This window comes from Dendropsophus ebraccatus, chromosome 9 (genome assembly GCF_027789765.1).
Source record: "Dendropsophus ebraccatus isolate aDenEbr1 chromosome 9, aDenEbr1.pat, whole genome shotgun sequence".
Lineage (NCBI taxonomy): Eukaryota > Metazoa > Chordata > Amphibia > Anura > Hylidae > Dendropsophus > Dendropsophus ebraccatus.
The window spans coordinates 38,811,982-38,828,504 of record NC_091462.1 but is presented as its reverse complement, the minus strand read 5'-3'; the positions used below and the strand labels follow the sequence as shown (position 1 = coordinate 38,828,504).

The following is a 16,523-nucleotide window of genomic DNA, read 5'->3' as shown; positions in this document are numbered from 1 at the left end:
GAAGCTTATTGGATATTTCTGCTAGTTTCTATGCGCTACCTGTATGAAGAATAGTATGTAAAGTAGGTCATGCATCTCTAGATTTTGGATTGTTTATGCATTCAGACATCATGCACATAGCTGTTTCTTATGTTTTTATTATTGTATGTATTTTTAGACTTTTACATATATTGTCATATCTTTGTAACAACCAAGTTATCACCTGTTGCCCCTAATGTGATAAGAGTTGCACCTGATTGGGATGACGTATGTCAGTCCAGGATCCAGGGGCTTATGGGTATAAATGGAGGAAAGGACAACAGTTGTAACTAGCCATGACTAAGGACGGAGCTTCTGTCCGAAGCGCGTAAGCAATAGTCTGAAGATTGTATTTTCTTCTTTGCTCCTGTGGCTTTTATTGCATTCAATAAAGACATTCGTTTTTGCACCTTCCTTCAGAGAGTTTTGTTGTTTGGACAACTCTGAGTAGACATTATAAAATATGAGAATTGGAGGCCAGATATGGTGGTCTGGGAAAACTGGGTAACAACCTGTGTGGTGCTGTGATGAAGGATAAATTGATCATATAAAACACCCAGGATGCATCAGTGCCATCTTCGATGCGCCTGAGAACCTTGACATCCAGGCCATGAAAGTATGGGATAGGCGGAAGCGATTTTTAGATCTGTATTGGGTCTGTATCTTGCCATTAGTGGTAAGCTGTTGCATTTTTGTGTGTGTGTGTTTTTATACCTCTGCTATAGTGCTCAGTGCACCAAAATGGCTACCTGCCCACCCATCAAAATAAGTCCCCTAATAAATAATGGATTGCCTATCTGCTGAGGTTATCACTACAGAAATAGACCTCAATAGTCAAAGGAGAAGGGTACTAAACAATCAGGCAGATGGTCATTTCAGTGCACCAAGGGGTGAAGGACCAGTGCACCAAATCAGTTAAGTAAAACATCTCTTACATATAACAGGACATCACAGCACCATACTAGAGGTACCTTATACCTCTTTGTAGCATCTCCTAATAGAATCGATCAGCAGGTTGCCCTGGCCTGCTGATAGATTCCCTTAATATAGTCATTATTAGTTTTCTCTACTTATAGGGGTAATTTTCCATTGCCTCTCATTCTAAACTTATCACTCACGTGCTCAAGTACTAAAGTATCAGATTACAGCTGCCCATAGAGGTCTATAGAGAGGAGAAGAGGAGGATGGAAAGTGGCGGCAGAGAGACAGATGCAAACAGAGATATAAGAAGAAATAGCTTATGGTGAATGCTCTATGTCAATCCTGTGCTTGATTCCCAGTTTACTGCTATAATGTCCTCCATGCTGCTGCTGCTTCTGAGGGTGTGCTTTAGAGATGCAGTATATGACTCCCTTGCAGTACTCACCTCTTCTGTGTCTGCATAGTGTAAGAGAGACATTGTAGCAGTCTCCATCACTTGCCATATGCAGGGTATGTCATTGTCACTGCTTATAGAAGTAGACAGAAGTCAGGAACAATCTGCCGCTATGCAGGCCCATACACAGAAAGCATTCTGTCATCTGACTCCTTTCTATTATAGCCAGCAGGAACTTTTACAGCATTTTGTAGCTCTTCAGTGGAATCAGACCAGATTTGCTAACCATCTCTTCCCATGTGCATCAATGAGCCTTAGGCCTACTGCAGCTACCAAACATCAATAGTAATTATTGTACAAACATTAGCGACAGAAGAGGGATTGTGTACAATAGAAAAGGTCTACAGGTACATATACTGTTGCAGATGACATTTCAAAAATGGAAAAGGCAATAAAGTGAATCACAAGCAGGTTAGTGACTAATAAGTCTAAATCCTGTAAACTCTAACACAGACACCAACATCTTTAAAGGGAAAGTATCACCTAATTTTTTCCTTATTAGATCCAGATACCAAAACATGGCGATTGCTTTGTAATATGTTTACATTTTTTAATGATAATGAAAAAAAAACTTTTTCTACATTGTTATGGGGGCTGCCATTATGCCCGAGCTGGTTTTACAGCATTTAGTCGCATGCTTTACAGCAAGCCTTGTAGACAACAATAACCTTGGGATGAATGTGAAACATTACTGAGTGTATTATGTAACCTTTGATAAGGTCAGTCCACCTGATGCTATCTATATACTGGTGTCTCCTGTTGAGGTAATGCTGTACAGATCACCTTACAGCATCCTCCTCTTATCACCACAGACAGAACAGGAAGTCTCAGCTTAGGGAGCTATTACACTGGGCAATTATCTGGCCTATCTCCCTGTGTAATAAAGACAACGATCGGCAGAGACGCCAATCATCGTTGTCTTTCAGCAAGTTTAAAAATCATCGTCCGCCAATTGTGCAACACTTGCTGTGGCCCAGGGTAGCTGTGAGGTAATGGTACAGCAGAAAGAGAGGGTAGCCCAAGTGTAAGGTGTAGGTGCAGGTGCAGCGACACAAAAATACAAGTTATGAAGAATAACGCTGGTGGCAACTTCTGAAAGAAAGTAGAGAATAGGTGAAAGTTGTAGAAGTTGAGGTAGCTTCAGACAACGTTGGGCTTAAATAATGTAGTAAATGGAGACAGCACTAAGATGAAAGTGAAAAAATCTTGTGGCTTTATTCACACCCCTGCGACGTTTCGGCTATACACACTAGCCTTTCTCAAGCCTATTGGCTGTTTGTGCTGTTACCTTTTTGCAAACGTTGGGCTTAAGGCTGGCTTGGGGTTGTGGGCCGTTTAGACTACTTCAGCTGTGGCGTTAAGTAGACTCACATTCTGTAGTACCTCCAGCAGACTCTGTGCAGTGCTTTCTTGTAGTACCTTCAGCAGACTCTGTGCAGTGTTCCTTGTAGTACCTCCTGCAGACCTTGTGCAGTGTTCCTTGTAGTACCTCAGCATAGACAGGGTGTTCCCTTGTGTCCCCTCTAGCGTAGCCCCATTGACTCTGGCACTAGAGCAACAAGGAAAAAAAACAGGCCTGGGTGGAAACTGCAGCAACTCTCTTGTGACTGTGTCTTAGTCCCTCCACACCTTTGACAAAAGACCAAAAGGACCTCCCTACAGGAACTAACCTTCCTTTTATAGGGGTAACTGAGACTTACTTTGATAGGTGGGGATAGGAGAGAGAAGAAGTGTAATAGGCTAGAGAATGAGGGAAAGACACCCCTGATTGGACAACATAAAAACCCATGACAACAAACTGTTAACCCATTATCTTCACCTGTGCTCATACAAAGACCTTTACACAAGACAGAGAGTGACACCTAGTGGAGAAACAGAAATAAACACCTTCATCCCCTTTCTAGTGCGATACCTGACAAAGGTACTTCACCCAGGTGAAATAAGACTTGGTGGGCCACCCATACTGGGACACTACAATAGGATGTGTAAGGTCTACGGCTGATGATAGAGTGTAGAAAATAATAAAGTTATTTTCTCTACTCCGTCAAAGTAATGATTGTGTTTGTCATTTGCTAGATGATTTTAGCAGGAGGTAAGAATAAGGCTTTCTGATTGGTGTCTTCACATTAAGAGTTAGCACTTTTCTTACCAGAAAGATATCTTTAATTAAAAGAATAATAATAATAATAATAATAATAATAATAATAATAATAATAATAATGATAAAAATGGGTCAAATGGTGCAAAGATAATTATAGAGGACGATTAAGGTCTGAATACTGGCAATTCTAATATCAAAAGCAAAAATCCAAGCAAGGGAATAAAACAGGTCACTGTAAGGGTTGGAATCTGACAGAGTAAAGTTTTATTTTCATCCTAATTAGGAGAAAGTGGATAGCGTGTAAGGCGAAAGGAAAATGTTCTAGTGTTCTGGCCACTTCTAATGATCTGCTCACCTACTGATGTTGTAGACAAGCACATCCCCAGCAGCAGTGTCCCTATGTATGCAGGCCAGGCGTGTCAAATTCTAATGACTCACCAGGCCAAATTAACTAGGTGAGAATTAGTAAGGAATTGGAGCCCAGTTCCTACGTGTCATTAGGAGTTACTGAAAATATTTTTTAATAACACTGCGCCCAAAATGGGGATCATAAAAATAAAAGCATTTTTTGTCATTTTTATGTATTAGCAGAATGCCCTTGTTTTACTGCTCTCAGCAGGACTTGGTTTGTTGGGCCAGTGGTTAAATTAAAGAATGGCTGGTGTCCAATGGGAAAAAGTAGCACTAACTGATGGGTGTGCCTGTATTCAGCTCAACGTGTCCCCAGCTACAATTACTTCTAGATAGATGTATTGTCCACTCAGATATGCAGGGTTAGACAAAATTATAGTTCCCTGTCTCAGAGGGCTCTGAAGGGCGTTCTTCTGCTTCCAATGAGACAGAGATCAGACAAATGGCACTTCAGATTTATTCTCAAGGTTGCTGATAGGTGGCACTGTAACTATGCAAATCGCTCTGCAAATATTAGGGCTATGTTCCCACAACAGGAAAATGCACCATTTTATCACCAAATGATAGACATCTATTGGTAATGACTAGAGATGAGCAAGAGAGCCTCCCAAACCCAGATTAGTTCCGAACTTTGCTCCAATCTGGGTTCAGGAGGTTCAAAAGAAGATGGTGGCTAGAATAAAAAAAAAGATATTCTCACCTGTCTGCGATCCCCTAATGTCCTCTTGTGGCGTAATGGACAGGAAGGTATCTGTGAGTGCCTTTATATTTTACCTTCTCTTGTGGAAATGTCTTTTACATACATAGCTCAGCCAATCACTTGCTATGGTGCTGTCCTGTCCCACTCAGCCTGTGATTGGCTGAGCGGGCAAGCCACAAGTGCTGTCTAGCATGAAACACGTGTCGTTGTGTTGACGCTCTCGATGGACACGGAAGTACCGGTGAGTGCCTTTATATTTTATCTTCTCTTGTGGAATTTTTTTTTTACATACATACATAGATCTATTTTTTCAAATTAAATTACATTGAAAAAAATGGGAAAACACTTGACAGTTTTTGCTTTTGGTATGACTATAATTATAACAGCTGTAAAAAAAGAAATTAAAAATTAAATTGTACCTGTGTGAACATAGTCTAACTGGGATTTATATGACTGCCGCAAGTACAGGAGAAAACTGTGAAATATAAAGGTTTGGATGTTTCCAACTATAATGGTAAAATAAAAATAAAAAAATAAGTCATAAAAAAAAGAAAAAATACTACTAAAATAAAAACACAAATCACCCATCCATACCATCCTCACATGCATTTTTTTGTGATTTTAAAATATTAAAAGTTTTATGGGGGGGAAAAAAACAACTTAAATAAAAGTTCTAGTTTTTGTGAAACACAAAGATGCACAAAATAAATAAACAAATAAAGTGGATTTACTTTACATATGCAAAGGATGCATCGTGCTGTGAAATGGCCTAAAGGAAATAACTCAAATTCAGAGTTTGCCTCAGGCAGCAGTACGTAAAAGGTTCACCTTTAGCTACTGGAGCCCCAAAGGGTCAAAGGATCTCTTTTTTCTTTTAAAAATGCCTCTCAACATTTCCTTCTAATATCACCTAATCCTCATTCCAGCCATAATAATGACTTTAGATAATGATATTTAACAAACACGCAGCATTTACATTCCTTATCTTAGTTACACAAACGCTTTAAACAAGGTCAGTTACGAAAAAATGTATGTGAACCCGGCTGACACTACATTGCCCAGGGAAAGCTTGTGTATTAAAAGCTGAAAAAAAACAAAACAATTTACTCTGCTAATAATCTAAGGGAGTTGTTTCTTGCCACCTACTTTGCACCTATAAGGGCTCATATACAAAGCTGTATTTTGGAGCTTTGTAATATATACAGAACTGTCCAAAAGTTTTTGGCAGGTATAAATAAAATAAAGCAAAGTACGATGTCTCCTATCAGAGAGGCATCAGATTGGTTCCAATTTCTTTTATTCTGCAGCAGGACAATGACCCCCAAACATTACTATGATCAGCATAGAAGAGAACCTATAAGTAATTATATGGCTCTCACAGGGCCCTGATCTTAGCATCTTCCAGTCTGTGTGGGATACACTGAAATACATTGAAGGTCTTGGGCAGGGACATTGCTTAAAGGGGTTATCCAGATAAGTAAAATATATGTTGACTCATCCCCCCTTCTAGAGACTAACAACTTATTCCATACATGTCTTTATCTTTCTGTCTCCTTCCCTCAGTTTTGAGCTGCTGCTTTCTGCTAAAGACACACAAAACTGTATCTGAGCTGTTCAGTCCATCTCTACTCTCAACCCCTCCTCACCCCTCCTTTTCCAGATGGCTGATGTAAACAAGTCCCTATCTGCAACTTTATAATGCCGGGAGTATCAATCACAATGAGTTCATCAGCAATTTGATTAACCCAGTTACAAAGTTGCAGATAGGGACTTGTTTACATCAGCTGTCTCAGAAGGGAGGGGGGAAGGAGGGGAAGATGGAGAGAACAGCTCACACACAGTTTTCTGTGTCTTCGTCAGAAAGCAACCGCTTAGAACTGGGGTAAGGAGACTGAAAAGATAATGACATGTGTATATATATATATATATATATATATATATATATATATATATATACAGTATATATGATTCAACATATATTTTATCTAATTGGATAACCCCTTTAAAGGGTTTTTGTCCAGGATTAGAAAAAGCACAGCTACTTTCTTGAAAAAACAGCACCACCCATGTCCTCCGGTTGTGTGTGGTATTTCAATCCAGGGTAGAATATTTCCATGCATACTGGGCTTTCGCAGAGCACACAGAGGTTGTGAAGCTCCATACTTGGGAGCTGTACAGTCTTCATATACTGATGTACAGGAGTTGCGCCTATAACAAAACTTCAAAGACATATTGTAGGCCATAGATGAAATCATCTAGGTTTTCCAGGACTCTCCAGACACAGGGAGGGAAAAGCCAAGCGTTCGGGTTCGGAGAAGTTGCCGAACATGGACACTTTCATGAAGTTCGCTCAACACTAGCCATAAACCCTTCCTCAGAATCCAATGATAATAAGCCACATATCCAAAGCATCAGATCATTTTTCTCATAGGATAACTTATTGTGGATAATGATATGTTTTGCTCCAAATGATCACAAAATATCCAGAGAATCCTTGTTTTGTTTCCCTTTTGTTCTGATGTATATATATTCAGAGACAAGGCTCTGACTACATTACCGTTCCCCAGCAACTGACTTCATGTATTTTTATGAAATCCTGTTTATTCTTTGATGAGGTCCCGTAATCAGCAGGAGCATTTATTGTGCTTTCTGCAGATTTAACAGCCAGGAAAGCAGCTCTATATCTCTCCCAAATATATGGAAAATCCAATAAATGTATCACTGGAGACGGGGGAAAGAAGATGTCAATATTTCAGAACAGTCATGTGTGGGACAAAGAACATCCTCGGTTAATCAAAAATACCATTTAAAGGAAAATTCCAGACGTTACAAAATGTTCCACTGATGAGACATAGTAATATTATTATAATCAGCTTTATAGATCAACAACATATTCCACTGCACACAGCCCTATACAGGGGGTACATTTACTGACGTTACATAGTAACCAACCAATCAGCAATTTAACAAGTAGGGGGCAATGACTACAAGAGCTTACAATCTATGAGGAATCTGAGCTGTCAAGAAAGATAAGCTGCTTGTTCTGTACAATAGCCCAGGCATCTATTAACCCCTTTCCAACCATGTGTTGGAAAAACAGCACAGACTCAGGAGCTGACAACAATTGTCTATGTTATTTCAACTGCTGTGGTCCCAGTAGGCTATTAAATGCTAAGTCAAGGTAATGGCCACAAAGTCAAGTCAAGGTCATGGGTGTCATGGCCACAAAAGTCTCCTCATCAGCAATAATTGTACTCCAATTACATCCTGCCAGAAACAGGGTGCAATAGAAGATTGGCCTACAGTATGTGATTAGCCTAGGGTCTATATTGTTTGTCAGCTGCCAGTAGGTGAAGGAGACTGATTCTGCTCGGAGGAGTCTCCTAGCAGTACAGATTAGTTACAACGCCAATGGGGATGCAGGGAAGCAAACGGTGATGAATAATATTGAGCAGACTTGCCGGACTTTTCGGGTTCGGCAACTTTTTCTAAACCCGCCACTAAATATTTGACTCCCAATGTTTGGATGCCGTCCTAGCGCTGTCAGGAAAACACAAATACACCCTATGGCCATGTTCAATAACTGTGTTTGTTAAACAACGGCCGTTGTTGCAAACTGTAGGCTGTTGTTTATTAACAGTGCTCGGTCACGTTGAAATGAATAGGACAACGGCCGTAGTGTATACACTACGAAAATAATTGACAGGTCTATTTTCTATGGTGAACTGCCGCCGGACACACCAAAATTAAAATCAAATGATGTTCATCCGGCCGATACTGCGGTATCGGCCAGGTGAACATGTAAGACAGCGGCCGTTGTTTGACATGGCCATGTCAAACAATGGCCACTGTTCTTACAAAATGTGAAGATGCCTATGGCTGTATCCATGTTTTCTAGGACTCCCTAGGGCGACATTCAACTCCAGACTCCGCAAGTCAAATGTCAAACAGTTCAGCAAGACAACTCAACGCTACTGATGAAAAAAAACAATTTTTTGTTTATTTGTTTTTAATGTTACTTTTGCTATAGAATGACCCCTGGGATAACCCCCTTCATCACTTTTGTTCTGTCTTTTTAGGTTCTACTCCATCTCATTACTGACACCCAGGCCTTGCATATATTATAAAGAGAGCAGGAAAGTGGTTGCATCAGGACTAATAGGAGCTTGCATAATGCTCTGCATACAAGGCAGATATAATAGGTCGGAGCACCTTGGGACGGGTCTCCTCTAATTAATTTATTCCGGAAAAACATATTTGAACAAATCATCTCGCAGACATAACCCCTCCGATGAAAGGAGTGTCTCGGCATAATTACGCAGCGTCTGGGCAGAAGCTTTTGTGTTCTGTTTGGAAGATAAATATTAATATTTTAGGTTTATATATCAACAAAACTATTGATTACAGCCTGAAGGGAAAGTGAAGGCACACATTGTGCCCATGTAAACAGCTGTGAGTCACTCTGGATCGCCTACTATTTGGTTTGAGCTCAAAGGATACGATATTTCAGTGATTGGACTTCTCATTCGCCCTTGGACAGCATAAAGGGTCACAGAGAAAGAAATCACACCGGAGCTTCATCTGAAACGTCTTCTCTCTATAAGCTGGGAATGTAAGACCGCTGCGACCTTCCGGGCCAGTACGCTACAATGAAAGCACAATGTCAAAAGAAGCCTATTTCCTCGTCTCTATCCTAAACTCAGCACATATAAATCACTGACAGAGCGCCGCAGACACAGCCAACATCTTTAATAACACAATGGAAGTTTTTTTCCACTTTAACAAGTACATTGTAACATCCCATTGATCTGGTTTAAAAGAAGATCAAGTATCAAAGGCATTTGGGCACAAAGGAAACCGGAAGTATGGGATTACAAATGGGGGCTATTCTTTATTTCTTCTCTATACTATATATTGGATAGGATGTAGTTAAGGCAACTAGGTCAGCCAAACAGGGCCCATATGGGGAGTGTTGTATCTCATGTGAAACGCTAAGAAATGCCCAATATAGAATGATCTATATAAGTAGAGACAGAACTATTTTTTGTTACCATTGTTGTATTCATCTAATGGTCAGTACTGTGTATCCTGCCACGTAATGGGGGTGGGGAGCAGGGAATGCACGTGCAATGAGCTGTTTCATGAAGTGATGATGTTACCCAGGATAAGGCTATGTTCGCACTTAAAAAAAAAAAAATCACAGTTGGGGGTACATAACACTATAAAACCATAACTTTATTATTCCTTAATTAAGGACGAGTGCTCTATAGACCCTGAGCGAGCAGGGGTAGTACACACATCTCCCTGATAGGGTAAATAGGGTAATTATATACTGTGCCCTTCTTTCCACTAATATAGTGTTATGTGAATATACCCTGTGAAGAGTTGGATTACGAGTCTACATTGAATACAACTGACTGGTAAGAACAAGTTTTAGCCATCATTTTGTTTAGAAAAGTATCCACTGTGAATAGGAGCTTTTATAAGTCATTGGCTCTCTTTGTTTATATATGTTCGATATTTTGTTTTGTGGGGGCTGGTTTTAATAGGACATAATAAAGTTATGGTTTTATAGTGTTATGTACCCCCAACTGATATTTTTTGTGATTTTTTTTTGGTATTACAATATAGCCGTTAGCTCAGAATTTGGCTTGGTTGTTCTGTGAATTAATATGTTCACACTTAGTAAGAGACCGGCCGTTCCGTGACCCAGGCAGGTCACGGAACGGCCGGTCTATGAAAAGATCATCCCGGCCGGTACTGCAGTACTGGCCAGATGATCTTTCGGGCTGCAGAGTTCTGATGCGGGCACATCAGTGCAGGCCTGCATCAGAACTCCCCACACCACACAATAGAGCAAGCGTCCGGAGCCGCCCGCTCTTTTGTGTAAACTGACATGTCAGTCATGAAAAATGAAAATGCGGCGTGCAATAAGTAAGGGTACGTGGTGCAACAGAAATGGTGGATTTTTGCATCCCCTCCCTAGAATGGCTTCTCTTCTCTCACCTGTAACTTTCAGCTACAGTAAGGAAATATTGTGTGTATTTCAACAGTATTTGTGAAAATACAAGCCATGTGTGAGGGACTACTTTCTATGCAGATTAGTGGAGGAAGACAGAGGTATTTAGGGAATTTCTAAGGGCCCTATTACAGGGGACGATTATCATGTGAAAAATCGTTAAATCGTTTGAATTTAAACGATAATCGTTTTGTGTAATTGCAGGCAACGATTGAAAAATCGTTCGTTTGTTGTTGATCGTTCATATAGATCTGAACCTAAAATTATTGTTAATCGTTCACTAATCGTACGCTAATCGTTCGCTGTAATTCCACGTTCGTTCGCTCAAGTTTCGCATTTTTTCACTAACCGTTCAGTGTAATTGCACATTGTTCATTGTTTTTCTGGGATCAGAAGTTCAGAACTTCAGAGAGGTGAAGAAATAGGCTACATGGGTGAAAATGACTCTGGAGAGCTGTTTTTTTCTTGCATGTATAGTAATATAATATTGCTGTGTATTTCTCTTGTGCTTTATTTTTTTCCGTTTTGTAGGATATCCCCTTTAAGTGACTCATCAATCTATCACCACCAGCAAAGGCTGATGCCAGGACAGGATATCTATAAGATAATTTTTATAACATGACAGACATGGCAGAAAGTATTGTGACAAACAGATACTGTACAATAATGTCTCCAGGTGGGGGCAGTATGCAGATATATAAAAAATTTTTGAGGTGCCAGTAAGTGTGGGCACAGTGAAGCGACTGGCAAGTGGAGAAACCCACTGTGAGAGATAATGGAGGGTTAGGTCTAGATCAGCCACTGAGACGCAAGAAAGTAAGAGAAAAAGAATGATGAATGATCTGAGGATAAAAAATAACGCAGAATTGTTAAAATGCTTAAAAAAAATGTAACCCAAATTATGGATGAACAGTTCAGATTATGCCATTCATTCCTAATGGCTACATATAGGCAAAGAGAGGAAAGATGGTGCATACATAAGGCAAGCTGTAGGAGGCGCACAAAGACCATTAAAGCGACTCTGTACCCACAATCTGACCCCCCAAACTGCTTGTACCTTCAGATAGAGGCTTTTAATCCAAGATCTGTCCTGGGGTCCGTTCGGCAGGTGATGCAGTTATTGTCCTAAAAAACAACTTTAAGCTTGCAGCCCCGTGCCCAATGGGCGTGGCCTAGATTGTGTATGCATTAGGCTGACACACCCTCTCTGTCCCTCCTCCCTGCCCTCCTCATCATTAGGAATGCTCCAGGCAGATTGCCTACTGTTTCCCACCTGTGTCAGCCCGGCTGGATCGTTAAGCCACCTGTGCAATGTTCAGCATGGAGAAAATGTTCCCGTGGCAATCCTAATGATGAAGAGGGTGGGGAGGAGGGACGGAGAGGTGGTGCAAAGTTAGGGCTCAGATATTCTAAGCCACGCTCGTTGGGCATGGGGCTGCAGGTTTAAAAGTTGTTTTTTAGGACAATAACTACATCACCTGCTGAACGGACCCCAGGACAGATCTTGGATTAAAAGCAGCTATCTGAAGGTACAAGCAGTTTGGGGGGGTCAGACTGTGGGTACAGAGTCGCTTTAAAGTCTATGGCCTCCCTTACACTGTTGAATGACCTCTGCCCAGAGCATAGGTCACAGAGCATGCTTATAAAAGTGTCCTGTACAAAGAAGGAGATCTGAAGATGTTTATCGTGCCTATATCCATGGGGCTTGCCATAAAGCATGTCCCCAAATGATCTCAAAATCAGCTAATGCAAGATGGCCTCCCCCTTTGGGCCATGTTCACACAATATAATACAGTGGCCATAGTTTACTACAGTCGCTGTATTCAGCGGCAAACAACAGCTGCTGTATTACATGCTCTTATGGCCGACACTGCCACTGCACCTTTGGGTGTGCCCTCAATCCAATTAAGCATTGAACACAATGTAACGTACGGCCGGCAAATTTACTTCTGCGGCCGCAGTTCAACAACAGCCGTAGTGTAAACTGTGTGTATACACTATGGCTGTTGTTTCATTGAATTCAATGCAAACGTATAAATTTCATTACCAACTGATGTTTTTTTCACTGATTGTTAATGAAATTAATATGTTGGGTGAACATAGCCTAAAAATGTACAAAAAAATTTTTATAATTATAATCAGAACAGAAAAAATATGAAAAAAACCCAACATGTTTTAGTATCAGGCTCTGATAAATTAAATAAAATCCACACAATACAATCCATTTAAAGGGATTGTGAAAAGAAATTGTTTTCAGATAAACTGGTGTCAGAAAGTCATACAAATTTGTACATTACTTCTATTTAAAATATGGAGTTTTCCAGTACTTATCAGCTACTGTTTGTCCTGCAGGAGGTGGTGTATTTTTTCCAGTCTGACACAGTGCTCTCTGGAACTGTCCATGGCAGGGAAGGTTTTCTATGGGGATTTGCTCCTGCTCTGGACAGTTCCTGTCATGGACAGAGATTGCAGGAGAGAGCACTGTGTCGGACTGGAAAAAATACACAGCTTCCTGCAGGTCATACAGAAGCTCGAAGGCTTGATATTTTAATTAGAAATAATTTACAAATCTGTATAGGTTCCTGAGACCAGCTGATTTGATTTTTTGTTTCTACTGGAGTACCCCTTCAAGAAGGTAATTTTATGACTACAATTATATCAGCTGTATCAATAGTTTACTACTAGTTTAAACAGTTAAAGGCTGGGTTCACACTACATATATTTCAGTCAGTATTGTGGTCCTCACATTGCAACCAAAACCAGGAGTGGATAAAAAAATTACAGGAAGGCTATGTTAACACACTGTGTAAATTGAGTGGATGGCCGTCATTTAATGGAAAATATTTGCTGTTATTTTAAATCAACGGCCATAGTATTGAATAGAGATGAGCGAACCGGGTTCGGGTTCAAGTCCATCCGAACCCAAACATTCGGTATTTGATTAGCTGGGGCTGCTGAAGTTGGATAAAGCTCTAAGGTTGTCTGGAAAACATGGATACAGCCAATGACTATATCCATGATTTCCACATAGCCTTAGGGCTTTATCCAAGTTCAGCAGCTACCGCTAATCAAATGCCGAAAGTTGGGGTTCGGATCAACTCAAGCATGCTCGAGGTTCGCTCATCTCTAGTATTGAAATAATGGCCGTTATTTACTGTTATATTGGGGCCAGCCACTTAATTTCACCATTGTATGAACAGAGCCTTTCTGTGTTTTCAATCCACTCCAGGTTTTGGTTGGAATATGAGGACCACAATACTGACTGAAATATACTGTGTGTGAACCCAGCCTAATGCCATCGGCAACAACGGCCGTACTTTTTGCGGGGTGGAACAATGCCTTATTTTCAATGGGATCCCGGACAGAGACACATCATATATGCTCCGGCCGGGATCCGTGCGGCGCCGCAAAAAACTGACATGTCAGTTTTCTGCAGCCGCAATTCAGTGAATTGCGGCCATAGGAAACCTTGTCAGTTCATACAATGAAGCGAGTGGCATCGGGCGCTTGCTTCACTGTGTGCTATGGGAAGCTCTGATGCGGGCACACGCTGATGCGCCCGCATCAGAGCTCTGCGGCCGGAAAGATCATCCGGCTGGGGTCACGGAACGGCCGGTTGTTCACGTTGTGTGAACATAGCCTAATACTAGTTTTCTACCATTTTATATCTGGAAACCTTAATTTTTTTTCATGTACACTTCAAAATTAAAAACAAGCAAGAGCCATTAAAGGGGTATTCTCATCTCAACTATCATAGCTAAACTTGTAGGATTCAAATGCAAATACAGTACATTCATTTTGCAAACTTGCCTCCGTCTCCTGATGCTGCTCTTTCCCTCCAATTGTTGGCAGCTCGTTGTCTAGGCTACCAACCACCACTCTGCTCTAAAAGCAGTGGTCTGACTGATATATATATATATAGCTAAAATGTACAAGGGTATGTTCACACTGAGTAAATCAGGTTCCACCTGATTTACTCACCCTAAATTCTGCAATGTATAAGCTACGTGTGAACATACCCTGAAAGTAAAGCTTTCCTTGTAGCCCATGGCAACCAATCACAGCTCAGCTTTCATTTCTTAAACTGCGTGAGTAAAATGAAAGCTGCGCTGTGATTGGCTGCCATGATCAACAAGGCTGCGCGACTCTCCGTAGCCACCATCTCCGTATCCGCCATGCATTGGACATTTAGCTTTCAGTGTGAGCAGAGAATACATAGCAGAACAACCATTCATCCTTATGAGTACCAGCCCAGTGTGATGGTGTAAGCCGGTCTGCCTGCATGTCATTCCCGGGATGAGGGTTTGGCGGTCAGGCTCCCAGCTGCAGCCCAGCTGTGCAGGCAGAGGTGTGTAGTGTGAGCTGTCACACATCCGCGGCCCGGGACACGCCCCTCATTCCCTCCCGGCCGCATCACTTTCATTGTTTCCATGTCTGCGGTCGCCAAGGAATCGTAGTCCCAGTGTCCCTGAGGGGCGGGGTTAGAGTAGCAGAGAGGTTCACACGTGGATGCGTCTCAGCCAATCAGCAGCTTCGCTCCTCTCATTGCCGTCCCCTTTGTGGGCGTGGCTGGGGAGACAGGGGGGCGCACTGGAGTGTAGTGGGGAGGGGACGCAACAGGAAGTGTGGAGCGTAGCTGCCGGAGCCGCCGGAGCCGCGGTCGCTGCCTTAGCTCATGTAAATATGGCTGGGGACGGGAGTGCGGGTGATGGTGGCCGGGGAGGGATGGCGGGCACCGGGCTGGGGGGGCTGCAGGGAGGGATGGCTGCACAGATGCGGCATGGGATGAGCTGACAATGGCAGCATTGTATCCGCCTGCTCCCGTGTGTGCGGCATGGAGCTCTATCCCCCTCTCCTCTCTATGGTACAGGCTCATTCATCTGTGGGATCGGCTGCTGATCAGTGATTGATGGAGGAGGAGGATGATGAGCGATCACGGGGATCAGTCAGTCATCATAGACATCAATGTATAATTGTAAAACTACAACTCCCATCATGCCCCGACACCTGGAGACTGACAGGGCATGCTGGGAGTTGTAGTTCTCCATAGGTTTGCTATGAGGGGCGCTCCTGATGGGGGCTGCACTATTGGTTATCACGTGACTGTGCGTTATCTTACAATTATTGATACTTTTAATGCAGATAAATACAGATGTCACCGGTTAGTACATGGGTTACAATGATGGTAAGGACCAGTGTGGTCACCGCAAAATAGAACTTTAAGGGTGTGTTCACATGCTGCAGATTTATGTGTTTCCCAGTTGGGGGTCGGTCAGGTTGTAGACTGGCGCAGGCTTTGAGTTGCTTATTGATATTTTTTGGGGTAAATCTGCAGCATAGGGGTGAGTTCACACGTGACGTGCTACCCATTTCTTGTGGCTTTTAAAGTTAGCAGTCAAGTCTAGATTTGCAGCATATCCACCATATTTCAACATACCCTATTTTTAAAGGGGTTGTCCAGCGAAAAACTTTTTCTTTCATATCAACTGGTTTCAGAAAGTTATATAGATTTGTAATTTACTTCTATTTAAAAATATCAAGTCTTCCCATACTTATCAGCTGCTGTATGTCCTGAAGAAAATGTTTTCTTTTTAGTCTGACACAGTGCTCTCTGCTGCCACCTCTGTCCGAGACAGGAACTGTCCAGATCAGGAGCAAATCCCCATAGAAAACCTCTTCTGCTCTAGACAGTTCCTGTCTCGGACAAAGGTGACAGCAGAGAGCACTGTGTCAGACTGAAAAGAAAATATTTCCTGCAGGACATACAGCAGCTAAGAAGTATGGGAAGACTTGTGATTTTAAAATAGAAGTAAATTACAAATCTTTAAAACTTTCTGAACCCAGCTGATTTTGAAAAAAAAAAAGTTTTTCGCTGGATAACCCCTTGAAACAAGTAGAA

At 41.7% G+C, this 16,523-nt stretch overlaps 1 protein-coding gene across 2 annotated transcripts in view; it reads left to right on the top strand.

Moving 5' to 3' along the window:
* The first annotated feature begins 10,006 nt into the window (after positions 1-10,006).
* SESTD1 (SEC14 and spectrin domain containing 1) overlaps positions 10,007-16,523 on the top strand; it is a 112,831-nt gene continuing 106,314 nt past the window's right edge. The window contains exon 1 of one of the 2 annotated variants that reach the window (XM_069985178.1): positions 10,007-10,025. The gene's annotated coding sequence lies outside the window, so the exon portion shown is untranslated. Of the gene's footprint in view, positions 10,026-15,226; positions 15,302-16,523 lie in introns of those variants that run through there. The other variant, XM_069985177.1, reaches the window with a different exon arrangement.